Genomic DNA, 14,275 nt, shown 5'->3' on the forward strand with positions numbered 1-14,275 from the left:
AAAATTCCCGTGGAGACTGTTAATGGAGGACGGTGGGCACTTGGGCAGGACACTGAGATCACAGGCCGACAGCTCGCGTGCTGTAATACAGTTCTGTCAGGCAGAGCTCATCTCTCCATTGACGGGGTCACCATGCTGCAGGCGAGGGAAATGGGGTTTACTCGCAGCGCTGATCTTGAGCAAAACATCTGAGCTCTTCACAAAATGATGTGTGCAAGCCAGACAAGGAAGCTGGAAGGGGGGGGGGAAGGGAGCAGAACGTGTCCCTGCTACACGATCATACCCTGGGAGTGCTTCCCAACTGGCCTTGGAAGGGGAGAGGAGGCCTGCTGTAGGGCTCCAACCTGCTTCGGTGTCTTATCAGTCTCTTGGATCAACACACAGGAAGCACAGCAAGCCAGGAGCAACAGCAGAAATCCTGGATGCCAGAAACAGGGCCTGCAAGATCCCAGGCGGCTAGAGAGACACATGCAACTTAACTAGAGAAAATGGACTAGGGAAAAACGTGAAAGTCCCAACCAGGACACCAAAAAGCTTCAGCACACTCACAGCGCGGAATCATATCCCCCACAAAGTCATATACCAAGATTTTAGTTCCCCAATATCTCAGAATGTCCCTTCATTTGGAAATAGGATTAGTTGTAGATTGAATTAGATGGAATCATACCAGAGAAGAGTGAACCCCTCACCCAACAGGAATGGTGTCTTTGTAAAGAGAGGGAATCTGGAGACAGATGCATACAAGTGGAGATGAAGGCAGAAATAGATTAAATCTATAAGTGAAGAAACACCCAAGACTGCAAGTTAATACCAGAAGCACCAGTATAATCCTCCATCAAATCCCTCAGAGGGAACCAACCCAGCCCATATTGGACTTCCAGCTTGCCAGCCTATGAGGCAGCAAGTATCTAATGTTCGGTCCACCACGCTGATGGGACTTTGTTATGGCAGGCCTAGCAAGTTCCTGGTGCCTAAAGACAAAATCAGGAAGATGGAGCTGTAATGGCTTACGTTAAAGGGACCTAGAAGCGTCTGATGGTTGGCTGTAAAGTCAATCAAAAACCAGCAGTACTGTGTGGCTGCCCAAAGCATCCTGGTCAAAACTGAAGCTACCTTAATGGAAGGTGTGGTACCTGGACTGGTCAGCGCCCCCTTTTACCCCCCTCCCAGGGCCACGTTTGATTCTCACAGCCTTGCTTTGAGATAAGATGGGGGGAATCTCAGAGTCCTGGTCCCAGATATCAAGAGACACGTCAGAGGATTCAAGTAGTGTGGAAGAGATGGGAAGCAGAGGAGAAGGTCTGGGCTTGCTAGGAGCAATCACACAGAGACGCTTGCAGCTCGTAGGGAGAGAAACAGACTTGGGACCTCTCTACTAGGCATTATTGCAAACAAAGAAGTACATACGTAAATCAAATACCTTGTACCTATTAGGAGAAATGAGCTTCCTATTTCTGAAGGACTCAAGATTCACACCTTTTGATAACTCACATTCCTGCCTGGTGTGCCACCAACGTAGGCTTCTTGCCTATTTACACTGAGGCCACCATGAGATGGATATTTTGCCCTCAAGACTTTTCCTAGTTGGTTTTAGTAGGCTGAACTGTGCACTAAGGGCAAGCAGTCAAGATTCAGATGAGATCTGGTGAGACTGGAAGGAGGAAGCTGCCTGTGCTCCCAGGAGGTCTCGGGGATAAGGGATAAGAAGGACTGCAGCCCTGGCTCTCTCTTTTCAGAGTTGGGAGTTGGTACTTTAGAGTCAACTGAGAGGTTTGCCTACCGTGCACAAGGCCCAGCACTTCGAAGTGAAAAGAAGTTAATTAATTCAACTTGAGGGAGCCCCACACTATTGTGGGCTGTGAAGAGTGTAGGGGAGCCCATGCCCAAGGTTACTCTGTGCAGGCCCCAGGATCACTCACAGGGATGGCCAATCGTGATGCCAATGGGGAAAAAACCTTCCAGCATGATCTGGTTCTAATGATGAACATCCACAAGAGCCTCAGATAGAGTCTAGATCTGCAGTGTCCCCAAAAGGCCCGTGCAGTGGCATCTTGGTCCCCAGCATGGTACTACTGCCAAGGGATGGAACCTTTAAAAGATGGAGCCTACGTCTTTGGGTCTTTGGGGGTGTGCCCATGAAAGGGACTGTGGAACCCTGGCCTCTTCCATTTTCTTTTCTTGTGTCCTGGCTGTGAGGTGAACGGTTCTGTCTGGTGTTGCTGCCAACATGTATCGCCTTGCTGTGGGCTCAAAAGCAAGGGTTCAATCAATCACGGGTTGAAACCTCAGAAACAGTGAACCAAAATAGACCTTTTGTCTTCATAAGATGATTATCTCAGGTAGGGCAGTAGTTCCCACTACATCCTGTTATTGTCCATTAAACCATTAAGCCCATATTAATCATACAGTGCGGGGCAGGGGAGGGGGCTAAGAGATAGAAAATAATTTGTATAAAACCCAGCACCAAAAAAAAAAAAAAAAATAGTCACCCTGAATTTGAACCCAAGTCTGACCTTCCCCTCAGTCCACACTCATTCAAGGCTCTACCCAGCTTCCCTAACCAGTGGTTGCAGGAGGACGTCGAAGTAAGTGTCTCAGGCATCCAGCAATAAAGGAGCCATGATCCAAAGCAGGGCTTCAACTCCAGCCAGAAGTCCAATGTCCTGGAGACTTAACGAGCTGGGTGACAGAAACGGCTGGTTTAGTAGGTATCGGGTGCCACTCAAATGCTGACAAGCCCAAGATGGCGCAGCTGCTGCTGCTGGCCAGGGACCTCACCTGGAGAACCACTGCTTTCCAGTAGCAGAAGGGAACTGAGTGCCCCAGGCAGAGACGTGGCCGTCATCTGTCTTCAGGGCAGGAGCTCCCCAGGCAGTAGGACTGAATAGACAGTTACCTCACTGAACTCATCTGGTACCTTCTGAAAATCCCAACTTCTGGGACTTTCTATTCCAGAATCTTCTGCAGTCAGACTGCCAGCTCCCAAATAACGACATAGAGACTTCTTATTAAGTATAAAAGCTTGGCCCTAGCTTAGGCTTGTTCCCAACTAGCTTTTTCTTTTCTTTTTTTTTTTTCCCCTTTGGTTTTTTGAAACAGGGTTTCTCTGTGTAGCTTTGCACCTTTCCTGGGAACTCACTCTGTAGTCCAGGCTAACCTTGAACTCACAGAGATCTGCCTGCCTCTGCCTCCGAGTGCTGGGATTAAAGGCGTGCACCATTACTGCCCAGCTCCCAACTATCTCTTATAACTTAAATTAACCCATTTATATTAATCTATATTCTGCCATGTGGCTCATTAGCTCTCCTCAGTACCAACTTCCTCCCTTTCTAGATGGCAAATCCCTGGTCTCTCAGACTCTTCCCTGAGTTCCTCTCTATCCCCAGAAGTCCCACCTATCCTCTCCTGCTTAGCTATTGGCCTCTTAGCTCTTTATTAAACTGATCATAAGATGCCTTAGGCAGGCAAGGAAGGACAGAGACACATCCTCACAGTGTGATCAAATATCTCTCGCAACAGTCCTCTGCTTCCTCAAGGTCGAAAAGCTCTGTGTTCTCTCTGTGGTCAGCCGCCATGACTGTGATCACAGGCATTTCCCCCTCGGAACACAGTAACTTCTTTCCCTGGTGCTTCCATGACTGAGTGTTCCAAGACCCTCCTCATGCCAAGTGCCTTCCACTGACCAACCTTGAGTCAGCTGAGGTCTCCTTGAAAATCCACATCCAGAAATGAGTCCAGATGACCTGGGAGAACACATACTGGGTCTTGCATCTCTTTGTGCCATTTAAGATAATATTGTTTTGAGCGACCTCATCACCTTATGGGGTTCCTTTGAAGTCTGTGCAGCATCAAACCCCTCAGATCTGTATCTCAGGCTCTCAGCCAAATCAGGTCTGCCCCCACTCCCAGCTCCCTCAAGAACTTCAGTAATTAATTTCTGCAATCTAAATGCGACTTTCCATCTGCCCCTGTTAAGTTTCATTCTGTTAATTTAAACCCGGCATTCCAGTCTGTTGAGATCATTTTTGAATCTTTATTCTGTCTTTTATAGAAGCTGCCCATTATGGCCTTGTCATCAACAAATTTGATAAGCTCGATTACTCTAGTCTTATCCAAGTACTGGATAAAAATGAGAGGCTTCATTTTCTGGAAGCTCACTCGCCACAAAGCGTCTTCCCTTTTGGAATCCCCAATCATAGGATCATTCTTCCCCAAATCAGACTTCCTACAACCCAAGAAAGGTCTCTCGACATGTCATTTCTTTCTTTGGACATTGTAACCACGAGCTGATATGTTCTCTTTCATCCGAGCATTGTGTCACATTTCCACCTGGTTCTTGGTCAAAGCCAGAATGCAATCAGAACAGACAGGCTTGGTTACCACTTCTCAGCCTTCTCAGCCTCCTCAACAATGACATGCTATAGGTGTAAGAATACAAGAATATACCCAACCTTGTACTTGAAACAATATTTGACTTCCAACAAAATTAGGCTTCCTCTCCTCCATAATGCCAGAGCATACATCCCTGACAGCTTTGTAGTCCATCCTGAGAAAGTGGTAGCCCACTTCTCCACACTTGCTGGGGAAGCTGTACCAGAGATGTGTTATACCTGGATCTGCTCAGCTGCAAGGTATGCTGGGATCTTGGCAGTCAGTTGGTGAGGAGTGTTTCCTATTGACGACTATTTGGGGAGAGGGGGCAAGGACATAATCTAGGAAGTGAACAGGAAAGGAGCGGGGATATACATCTGCAATCCTGGCACTGGGGAAGCAGAACCAAGAGGATCACAAGTTCAAGGTAAGCCTGAGGTAAATAGTGAGATTGTCTCAAAAACACAAAAATGAAATAAAGAATAATGTCTAACACACCTACTTTCCTACCATTCACATGTGAACAGTTTCCCCTCTTCTGCTAGAGAAAGGCACAATGTATACCCATAGGATGCTGGTGGAACACAAGCCAAAAGTTACTAAAAAGACTGAAGAAACATATATGCAGTCATTAAGCATGAAGATTCTGGGTTTAAATCCCAGCTTATCGGCTGTGTAACCTTGGGCAAATTGTTTTATCTTCCAAGGTTTCAATTTCCTCATGTGGAAAGTGGAGAGAAAAATAATATCTGTACATAAGGCACAAGAGCACGAAAAGAGACAATGCATTTAAAATGTTTAGCACACTACCTGGTACATAGGAACAGCTGGATAAATAATAGTGGTTATTACAGAATAAGTGTTTCAGGGCGCTGAGTGCAAAGAGTTCAAGGGTTGGAGGTGGTGGTAGAGCAAAGGGGTGAGAAGGTGAAAGGTCAGAGGGAGACGACACTGAGTGTTCATCTAAAGGCCAAGGCAGCATTATACAACAGAGTCATTCTACAGCCCCAGAATTCACTGAAAAACTTTGCTTTTTTAGGTCTGAATTCAAGAACTTATTACTGCTATAGGAAATCAGACAGAAATGGTCTTAATGGGCCACATCAAAAAGAAGCATAAATATCCCACTTCAGGAAATCTGTTCTGAAGAAATAATCATCAATAGCCTGAAGATTTATGTCCGAGGATGTTCACTGCAGCATTATTTATAATGGTGAAAAATAGCTTACAGTCTAAATGTCCAACCGCAGAGCATTTGCTAAATAAATTATGGTGCATCCATAGGATGGAATACAGGCAGCCATTAAGAAGTCCATTTTAGAAAAATACTGAAGACATGGGAAAATTATCACAATATGTTGTGTTAACTGAAAAGAGCTGGATGCAAAGTCTCCCAGACATATGACCACAACTGAGTACACACCTCTGTTCGAGAAAACACGCTAACGTGTTGAATAGATGCATTATTTTTATAAACGCTTTTTAAGACAAAAAGTGGCCAAAAATTATATTAGGAAGAGCTCCCATAATCAGTTTGTAATAAAAAGTCATTAAATTCCGAATGCAGGGACATTAGCAGTGGCTGTGATCTGAATGCCAGGAGCAAAAGGAACGGACTCTTTGGAAGAGTGAGGGCTAAGAGATGCTGCATGCCATTGGCAGGAGGCCAGGTGGAATCTAGGAAAGATTTAGGTCAGTGGCTCCCAACCAGGGCTGCATATGGGACACACGGGACACACACACACACACACACACATACACACACACCAGTGAGTGCCAGGCTCTACCTTCAGGAATTCTAACTTAATTGAGGTCTAGGATAGGACATTCGTGTATAATTATCATATTCATATACATGGTCAAACACACACACACACACACACACATACACACACACACACACACACGCATATATATAAAATTCAGATTTTTGGGTTTTGTTTTTTTTTTTTTTTGAGACAGAGTCTCACCATGTAGCCTTGGCTGGTCCACAATCAGTTATGTAGAAAGAGGACAGGCTGGCCTCAAACTCAGAGATTCACCTGCTTCTGCCTCCCTAATATTGGGATTAAAGGCATGTGCTACCATGCCCAGTTAAATATTTTATTTTTCTGTGTGTATGTGTATGTGAGTGCAGGCATTCACATGCTGTGTGTGTGTGTGTGTGTGTGTGTGTGTGTGTGTGTGTGTGTGTGTAGGTCAGAGGCCAACTTTCAAGAGTTGGTTCTCACCATCTACCACTGCATAGCATACTGAAAGCTAGCTGGCCCCATGAACTTCCAGGTGATTCTCCTGTCTTCAGATCCCATCTGCAATAAGAGTGCAGGGATTAAAGGTACACCTCCCAGCCACTGGACTTTTACGTGGATTCTGAACTCAGGTTGACAGTCTTGTAACATAAACATTCTTTCTCACTGAGCCATCTTCCTACCCCCTGCCATGTTCGTATTTTAAAGCCCTCCGGGTGATTCTTATAGGAACCAGTGAATTCAGCATTGCCCTAGACCAAGCCAGTGCTCCCAGTATGCAGTGGTATGCAGCCTTCTCTCCACTGGACCCAGCACACCAAACCTCTAGAGAGCTACAGCCTAAAGCACCTGCCTTATATAAGAAAATTACCTTCAGCCTTGGGGGACATTAGCAGAGGCACTCCTCATCAGGTCTCGGCCTGTTTGGAGGCTTTTGCTCAAGGACACTGCAGTGTTCTTACAGATTCCTGATGAGACCTGGTGTACCAAGTGACTCCAAAAATGAACTACAAGCTTTCCAAAAGCTAGAAGGATGAGAAGACGCCAGGATTCTGGGACATCTACCGAAACTTGGTCCCAGTGGTATTTTCCTCTTCTGCCCTGCTTTTGGACAGAAACAAACTCTGGCCAGTCAACAGAGCAAATATGTGGTCCCTGAAAGTAGTCTGCTTTAGGTGGCGGAGGCCTCTTGGAGGCTCCTTGTTTCCTCAAGGTGCCTTGGAGAAAGAGAAGACGGGACAGGCCACTAGAAACAAAAGTTGGTACTAAATGATAAGATCTCTCAGCTTCTCACCCCAGATATAGAATTACTGAGGACACCCGAAGAAGAGGAAGAGGCCTCTGGCTGTGCTTTGCACACAGGATCCATCCATCCCTGAATAATCAAGAGACAACTGCAGCTCTTTTGTTCTCTCTGCAGCTGGGATCCTGAAGGGCTCCCGGGACAGTCACTACAGCCGTAAGGAGGGGGCTTTTGGCTCAGGTAGACCAGTTGGCTAGCTAGAGAAGGGCCTCAGTTGCCATCCCACAAACTGTTTCCTAGAAGTTGTCCCTTTGGCGGCTTCATGTCATCTAGGGGAGGGAGAATCTACAAAAAATAAATCTAACAGTCAAAACCATAGTGCATAGCTGTGCAGTGAACTACACACATATTCATCACACACGCACGCACGCACGCACGCACGCACGCGGTCACCCCTCTCCCCTCAACAGCACACTCACTTCCATGGGACTTTTGGCTTAGGCTGAGGTTCAAAGGGGACTGTGCTTGCTTTCTGAGAAGGCAGAGACTTGGCAGTCAGGTGAGCTTCCAAGAGGAGGGTTAGAAACTGGCCTAAAGCTAAACATTCCCCCACAAAGAATCCACAGGAGTCAAGGCAGGACCCCTGGGAGGTCAAGAAGCAACTGCAGTCTCTGCCAGAGATAGCCTTGGGGCTCACCCTCCGTTTTCTAGATGAGAAATCTGATAGTCTTACAGACAAGTCAGAGAGAACCCTCAAAGCTAACCCAGCCTCCTCATTAGGTGAAACCTATCTCTTCTCATGTGATCCTCTGGGAATGGGTAGAACAGATGGCTACTAGCTGTCCTCCAAGAACCAGCCTTTCCCATCACAAAAGATGCTAGCCAGCCATAGAGGTTGCTGGTTCAAATGCAAAGATATTCTGATAATATCGACAAGGCTTCAAATTCAAGCGAGTTCTATGCGCAAGTCTGATTAAGCCTCCCTTATTAAAGACTGATCAATGAGACCGTTTCATGGCGGGACTCAGCACATGCAGTGCTGAAACCTCCCATGCACTCTGGGAAGGTCAGGGAGAATCCTCATTCTCCGTTTTCAAGCCAGACAGTGGAGAATGAGACACACGGGCCAATGGGGAGGACTCTACTCAAGGTCAAATACTCCCAAGCTGTCGCTGGCCCAGGGTCCCTCCTCCTTCCTCCAGGACACCCAGCAGCAAAGTGGACAGAAAATTATCATCTTTTTCCCCCACTTTCAAGTCATCAACTCTAATAATTTCTTGTCAGGAAGCTCCCTGCTCCCGTCAAGATTAAAGCGTGTATCCTGCAAGGTCTGGCTTACATCTCTCAGCTCAGGAAGGCAAAAAACACCAACGCAGAAGGGAAGGGGCATGGCAGAGCCACAGAACACACAGAACTCTGCTTCCAGTTGGAACTTCTCTGGCTGCCGCTTCCTATCATACAAGCTGGTTGAAGGAAGGTTTCCTCAGAAGGAACCATTGGAGGAAATCTGTCAGATGTGGAGAATGACACATACAAAGATCCTCAGCTAAGCAGATGTCATCAAACCAAAGCCACAGAGAGGGAGGTTTGGGAAGAGTAGCCTTATGCCTCTTAAAAAATAAATAAATAAATAAATAAAGGTGTTGCCCATATAAGCTCCCAAAAGAGAGCTCTGCTCTGTCAATTCAATAAAACCATGTTAGCCAGGACACCCACTTTGGGATCTTGTCATACATTTAAAACCAAGTTAGTCAAAGCACTGTCAGAAAGGTAAGATCATCCCAAGTGATGCTTGAATTCAAATGCAAAACTACAAATTCAAAGAGAATGCCTTCTATAGAAGTAACTACCATGCACACATACATCCCACATGTCTTAGAAAATGGAGGCACTGATCAGATGGCTGGTTAAGACAGAGATGTTGCCAGGCCCAGGGACATTCAAACCCCGAAGTATAAATTACCAACCAATATCCCCTTCCAATAGCTGTCATCCCCAGAAGGCCTGGCTTTGCCTTTGTCTATACCCTAGATAGAAGGGAGATGTCCAGCCACACAGCAAATTAAGAAAAAGTCTGGAGTCACTGGAAGGGGACTGTGGTATCAGCTAAGGAAGTGGAATCCTAGTCTTCTTAGTTGAAACCCTGAACTTCTAAATCCTTTGGACACGTTGACATTAAATGTTAGGTCACCTAGACAAACGTACAGGAGAAATCATAGACACAGTAAATTCTATCTCGGACACAGAGGCAAGGTTGGTAATCGCGTTCTCCTGGGGATGCTGATTCATACCCACAAGGGCGACCAAAGACAAGTCTTGTTTATTCTTCTATCTACAGCTCCTAGCACAGTGCCTGGCACAGAGCAGGTGGTCGGTAATTAAGCAAGAGGAATGTCTCGCCTTGTTGGTCTCATCTACCCTGTACCCAGAAAGCAACACAGTTAACATTTGGGGATTACGAGACACATCAGGCTGCTGGCTACTGGGCTGTGAGTGGTGGATTTTAGACTCTGGCCCTGGGGTCCTTTGAGACAGTATAGAAGGTGGTGTGTACTTTAATCTTCTATCTATAGAATGAGGTCTATTCTGTCACCTCAGAGCTCAGTGGAAGCAATGAATTGGTTGACTGTAGTATCTAATTGAGCCCCTGTGGGATATAGCATGGAACCAACACCAAGGATAAGAATGTTATGGTCAGAGTTCCAAAGAACTAGACCCAATGCATCTTCTTTCCAAATTCACACACTCCACACAGCAACCTTCCTTCAGACTTGTTGCGTTGATTTTCTACAAATGGCTAGCATTCCTCCTCTGCTTCTTCTAGGGGCTCCCTTCCCTCTTTTAGAACCATACTCAGGGCCCAAGGCTTTCTGGATATTCCCTGGGATTCCTGAAGAACTAATGTGAACCTCCAGTCTTCCCTCACCATACTTCTGAAGGCTTTTCTATATTAGAGGAAAAAGAAAGCCATAGGTTGTTTTCCCCAAGTAAAGGATACAATTGGTTTACATCCACTAGATTAAAGTGGGAAGATTGACAGCAGCTTGAGTCCCAGCCTCAGCTCCATATCTGGAACCTACTCAGAAGCCTTCACCTAAGAATTATCATCTCTCAGAAGAACGGTAAAAGTGACAGGAAGCTGGGATCCAAGATGATGAAGGTAGGGCAGGGCTGAGGAATGTTCCAGTGGATCCCCAAGGTACAGAGAAACATATCTAGCATGCCCCTCCAGAGTAGATATCCTCATGTCTTGAAATCTTAACTTTTTGGGGCCTATAGATATAGGGAGTCAGATAGCTCCAGAGCTGTAAGTTGGGTTTGTTTGGACCATCTCATCCAAACAGTTTGACTTTAAACACCCAGTTGTCCTCAGCCAATCCACTCTAATTGCCTACCTGATCAGCATGTTGTTACCTTACATTCTGTAGGGTCTGCGTTTCTGATCTCCCCAACACCAACAATCTCCAAGCTCTCTCTCATCTTGAACCTTGGTAAGAAGTGATGAAGTCGGTCATGTTGACTCATATCTGTGATCCCAGCCATCAGGAGGCCGGGGCAGGAGGAGTGCCACGTTTGAGGTCAGCCTAGGTTACTAAGATGTTGTCTCAAGGGAGGTGGGGGGAGGTGTTGCTGGAGAGATGGCTAAGTGGTTATGGTCACGTGTTGCTCTTGCAGAGAACCTGGATTCAATTGCCAGCACCCTCATGGTGGCTCTCAACCATCCACAATCCTAGTTCCAGGGGATCCAACAGGCACACACGGTACACATACATGCATGAAGGTAAAACACTCATACAAATAAAGCAAAATAAATAAATCTTAAAAACAAAAACAAAAAGTAAGCCTAACCAAATAAGCAAAAGAAGCGTAGATGGACATACCGGCTTTCAAGCCAGGATTCTTCCAATTACAATGTGAAGGAGGCATCAGCTGGCCTCCCAGTTTCTCTGCATTTTAGTCCGGCTCTTGAAATAAGGGAACTCCTCCTGTCAGGCCCTGCCCCTATAGGATCCTCCTTGGAAACAGCTGGTGAGGAAGGGTCCCAGTCCTGAGTTGCCAAGCTAGTTTCTCTCAGGAAAACCTAAGCCTCCCTGAGCACCAAGCCTCATTGGGCAGAAATTCTGCCCTGTGCCTCGTGGTTGGTTGGTTGGTTTGAATCAGCACTAGTACTGAGTGTTGCACACTATAGGTGCTTTAGAAATGCTTGAGGCTCCCACTGATGGAGACATAGAGATGAAGGATCTGCCATCCCTTCCCAAACTGGTGGTGGCAGCTGGTGATAAGCAGAAAGGTTGCAAGCGCGCATGCGCGAGAACACACACACACACACACACACACACACACACACACACACACACTCCCCTGGTACCTTTCTTGATTTGTTACAGTACAGGTGTTCTTTCCTCCTCTAAAGCCCAGAAGGTCAGAAGGTTCTCGCTGCTAAGAAACACACACACACACACACACCTTTCACTCTCATTTTATCCTTCTTCTCCCTACACTGGGAAGAAGCTCCATTTGAGACAGGGCGTTTTTTTTTTTCCCAAGCCTCTCACTTTGCTCCCTATGCCATCCCCCCAACACACCCCCCCCCCCGTACTGATGAGGTCCCATTCTAAAGCTCGGGTTCTCCTCTGCCCCTTCCCCAAGGTCGTGGGCTCTGGAAAGATGAGAAACCACTTATAAATGACAAGAAAAAAAGGGAACGAGGGTTAGGAAGACTGAAAACGGATGGGCTAAAAGACAGGGGAGAGTAAGGATGGAGACGATGGTAGAACAGAATGCATGCGTCCAAGTTAGTTCACGGTGGGGGTGATGGGAGAGCTGAGAAGGGAGGAAGGAGGTTGAATTTACTTAAAGGGTGGAGGAAACAGATCGGAGTTGGGGCCAGAGAAAGTGGGATCTTATAGGTTCTAGACACAGGTGAACTTCCAACACCCCAGTCCTATTTGGTTGATCAAGAACGCGCGGCCCACGAAGGTGGGCTGCCCAGATGAGCTCTGCGGGTTCTCTTCCTCTCCCACCGAAAGCCGGGAGAGGACCACAGGCCTGGGGGCAAGGTCCCGAGGCCACCGCTTTGGATCCAAACGCAAGGCCCACTCTCGTCTGGCGCAAGCAGGGCGAGACGACCTAGAACCAGGCCTGGGTAAGGGGACCAAAAGGGGTGAGATCGGCGCTTCAGGTGGTCGTCTGGTTCTTTAAAGTTTGAGGCAGGCAACGGAAACCCACAGCGTCTGGCCGATCCTGTCCAGCCTCGCTTTCTTTCTCCGCGGTGGTCCTCCTGCTACTTCTGTCTCCGCTCCCGCCCGCCGGACTCGGGTCCCCGTATCCCCTTTCCAGTCCGCATCCCTCGCGGTGCCCAAGCGCCCCCCGCTCCCTCCCTCCGCGCTGGATCTCCCGCACGACGTGAGCGGAAAGTGAATGGGCAGCCCCAATCACAAAGACAAATTACCATGAGAAAAAATAAATCAGGAAATCGCCCCTCTAGTCCCGGGTTCCCGCCGCCGCACCCACTTCACTGGCCGAGGCAGGAGCGAGGGGCCCCCGGGCTGCTCCATCCAGGGCCTGAGAGGACAGAGTCTGGGCTACGTAGGGCCCAGTCAAGACTAGAATATCCTATGGCGGCAGGGGGAGGCTGAGAAGAATCCGGTGAGGGCCGAGTTAGTGGCGGCGGCGCGGGGACGTCCCTGCGCGGGAGATTTCACACTCTGAGCCGGCCACGCGTTCCCACGCGCCTCGCCTCCCTCACTCTCCCTCTGCCAGGTTTGCCCGCCCGCCCTCTGCTCAGCCTCCATCTCCGCCCAGTCTCCGCGCCTCTGTCCCGTTCTCTCCTCGCCTTTCGTCGTCGTCGATCCTCCTCCCTCCTCCAGGCCCGGGCTCTGAGTCTCCGCCGCGGTTGCAGCCCAGACGCGCGGATCGCAGCCCAGTGAAGCCAGAACCCGGAGCAGGCGGGTGGCACGAGCGCAGCAGCACCAAAGGCGCCCCAGCTGAGATGGCCCTGGAAAGCGCTGAAGCCCAGGGACCCGCTCTCCTGCCCCCTGCAGCCTCTCCAACCTGCCTCCAACTTACCAGCGCCCCCAGACTCCCACCCCCCTACCCACCCGAGTTGCTGAAGTTTGCAACTTGCAGCCCCAGCCGGCGAGGGAAAAGCGCCGGGAGCTCCCGGACTCACCTCCCGGCAGCACACGCAGGTGCCGGGTTCCCGGCGGCCCTGGGCTCCCGGCGGTGCAGACCACGGTGACGAACCCGAGAGCTGGTGGCCCGTCTGGGAATGGGGCGGCCGAACAAGAAGGATCCCGGCTATGGGCTCAGCGCTCCGATGCAGTCCCCGACTCCGGTCGGGCCCGCTGCGCTCAGGCTGCTCCAACAGCCGCTGGATGCGCGGCCGACCCGCAGGGCTCGGCGGAGCTGGGCTCCAGCACCAACCCCCGCGCTCCAACTAGCTCCAGACCCCGCGCGCCGGAGAAAGAGGGGAGGAGGAGAGCGAGGGAGCAGAAGGGGAGGGGGAGCGGTGGGGGAGGAGTTGGGAGCCAGGGGAGAGAAGGAGGGGAGCGGGAGAGAAAAGGAGGAGGGGGATCCGGAGAGGACCTGCCCCTGCTAGCGCTTCACCCGCCAGCCCCAAGGAGCTCAGGAGAGCGCGAGGGGGCGCCCTGCATCCCCATTTCCCCCCGAGCACGGCTCCGGCCCCAGGCCTGCGTGCTACTGGGAACGGTGGACAGAAGCTGCCTCTGTTGTCCTAGGTCTCTGAGCCCTTGCCATCTTTTGTCAGGTCCCACCTTACTGTGCTCTGCCCCCCCCCCCATCTCAAACCAACTCCAACTTGGAGCCTGAGGACACCCCCCCACACACACACACACAGGGCTCCCCAATTCCCCAACCCTTTTAGCTAGGGAGACACATTTCCCTGCCTGTG

General features: G+C 49.1%; 1 protein-coding gene across 2 annotated transcripts in view; it reads right to left on the bottom strand.

Annotated features, from left to right (window-relative positions):
- Positions 1-13,985, bottom strand: part of Sema5b (semaphorin 5B) — a 123,677-nt gene extending 109,692 nt beyond the window's left edge. Inside the window, exon 1 of one of the 2 annotated variants that reach the window (XM_028886314.2) lies at positions 13,535-13,985. The gene's annotated coding sequence lies outside the window, so the exon portion shown is untranslated. The remainder of the gene's footprint in view (positions 1-13,534) is intronic. The other variant, XM_028886315.2, reaches the window with a different exon arrangement.
- Between the last annotated feature and the right edge of the window lie 290 nt (positions 13,986-14,275).

This window comes from Peromyscus leucopus, chromosome 12 (assembly GCF_004664715.2).
Source record: "Peromyscus leucopus breed LL Stock chromosome 12, UCI_PerLeu_2.1, whole genome shotgun sequence".
Lineage (NCBI taxonomy): Eukaryota > Metazoa > Chordata > Mammalia > Rodentia > Cricetidae > Peromyscus > Peromyscus leucopus.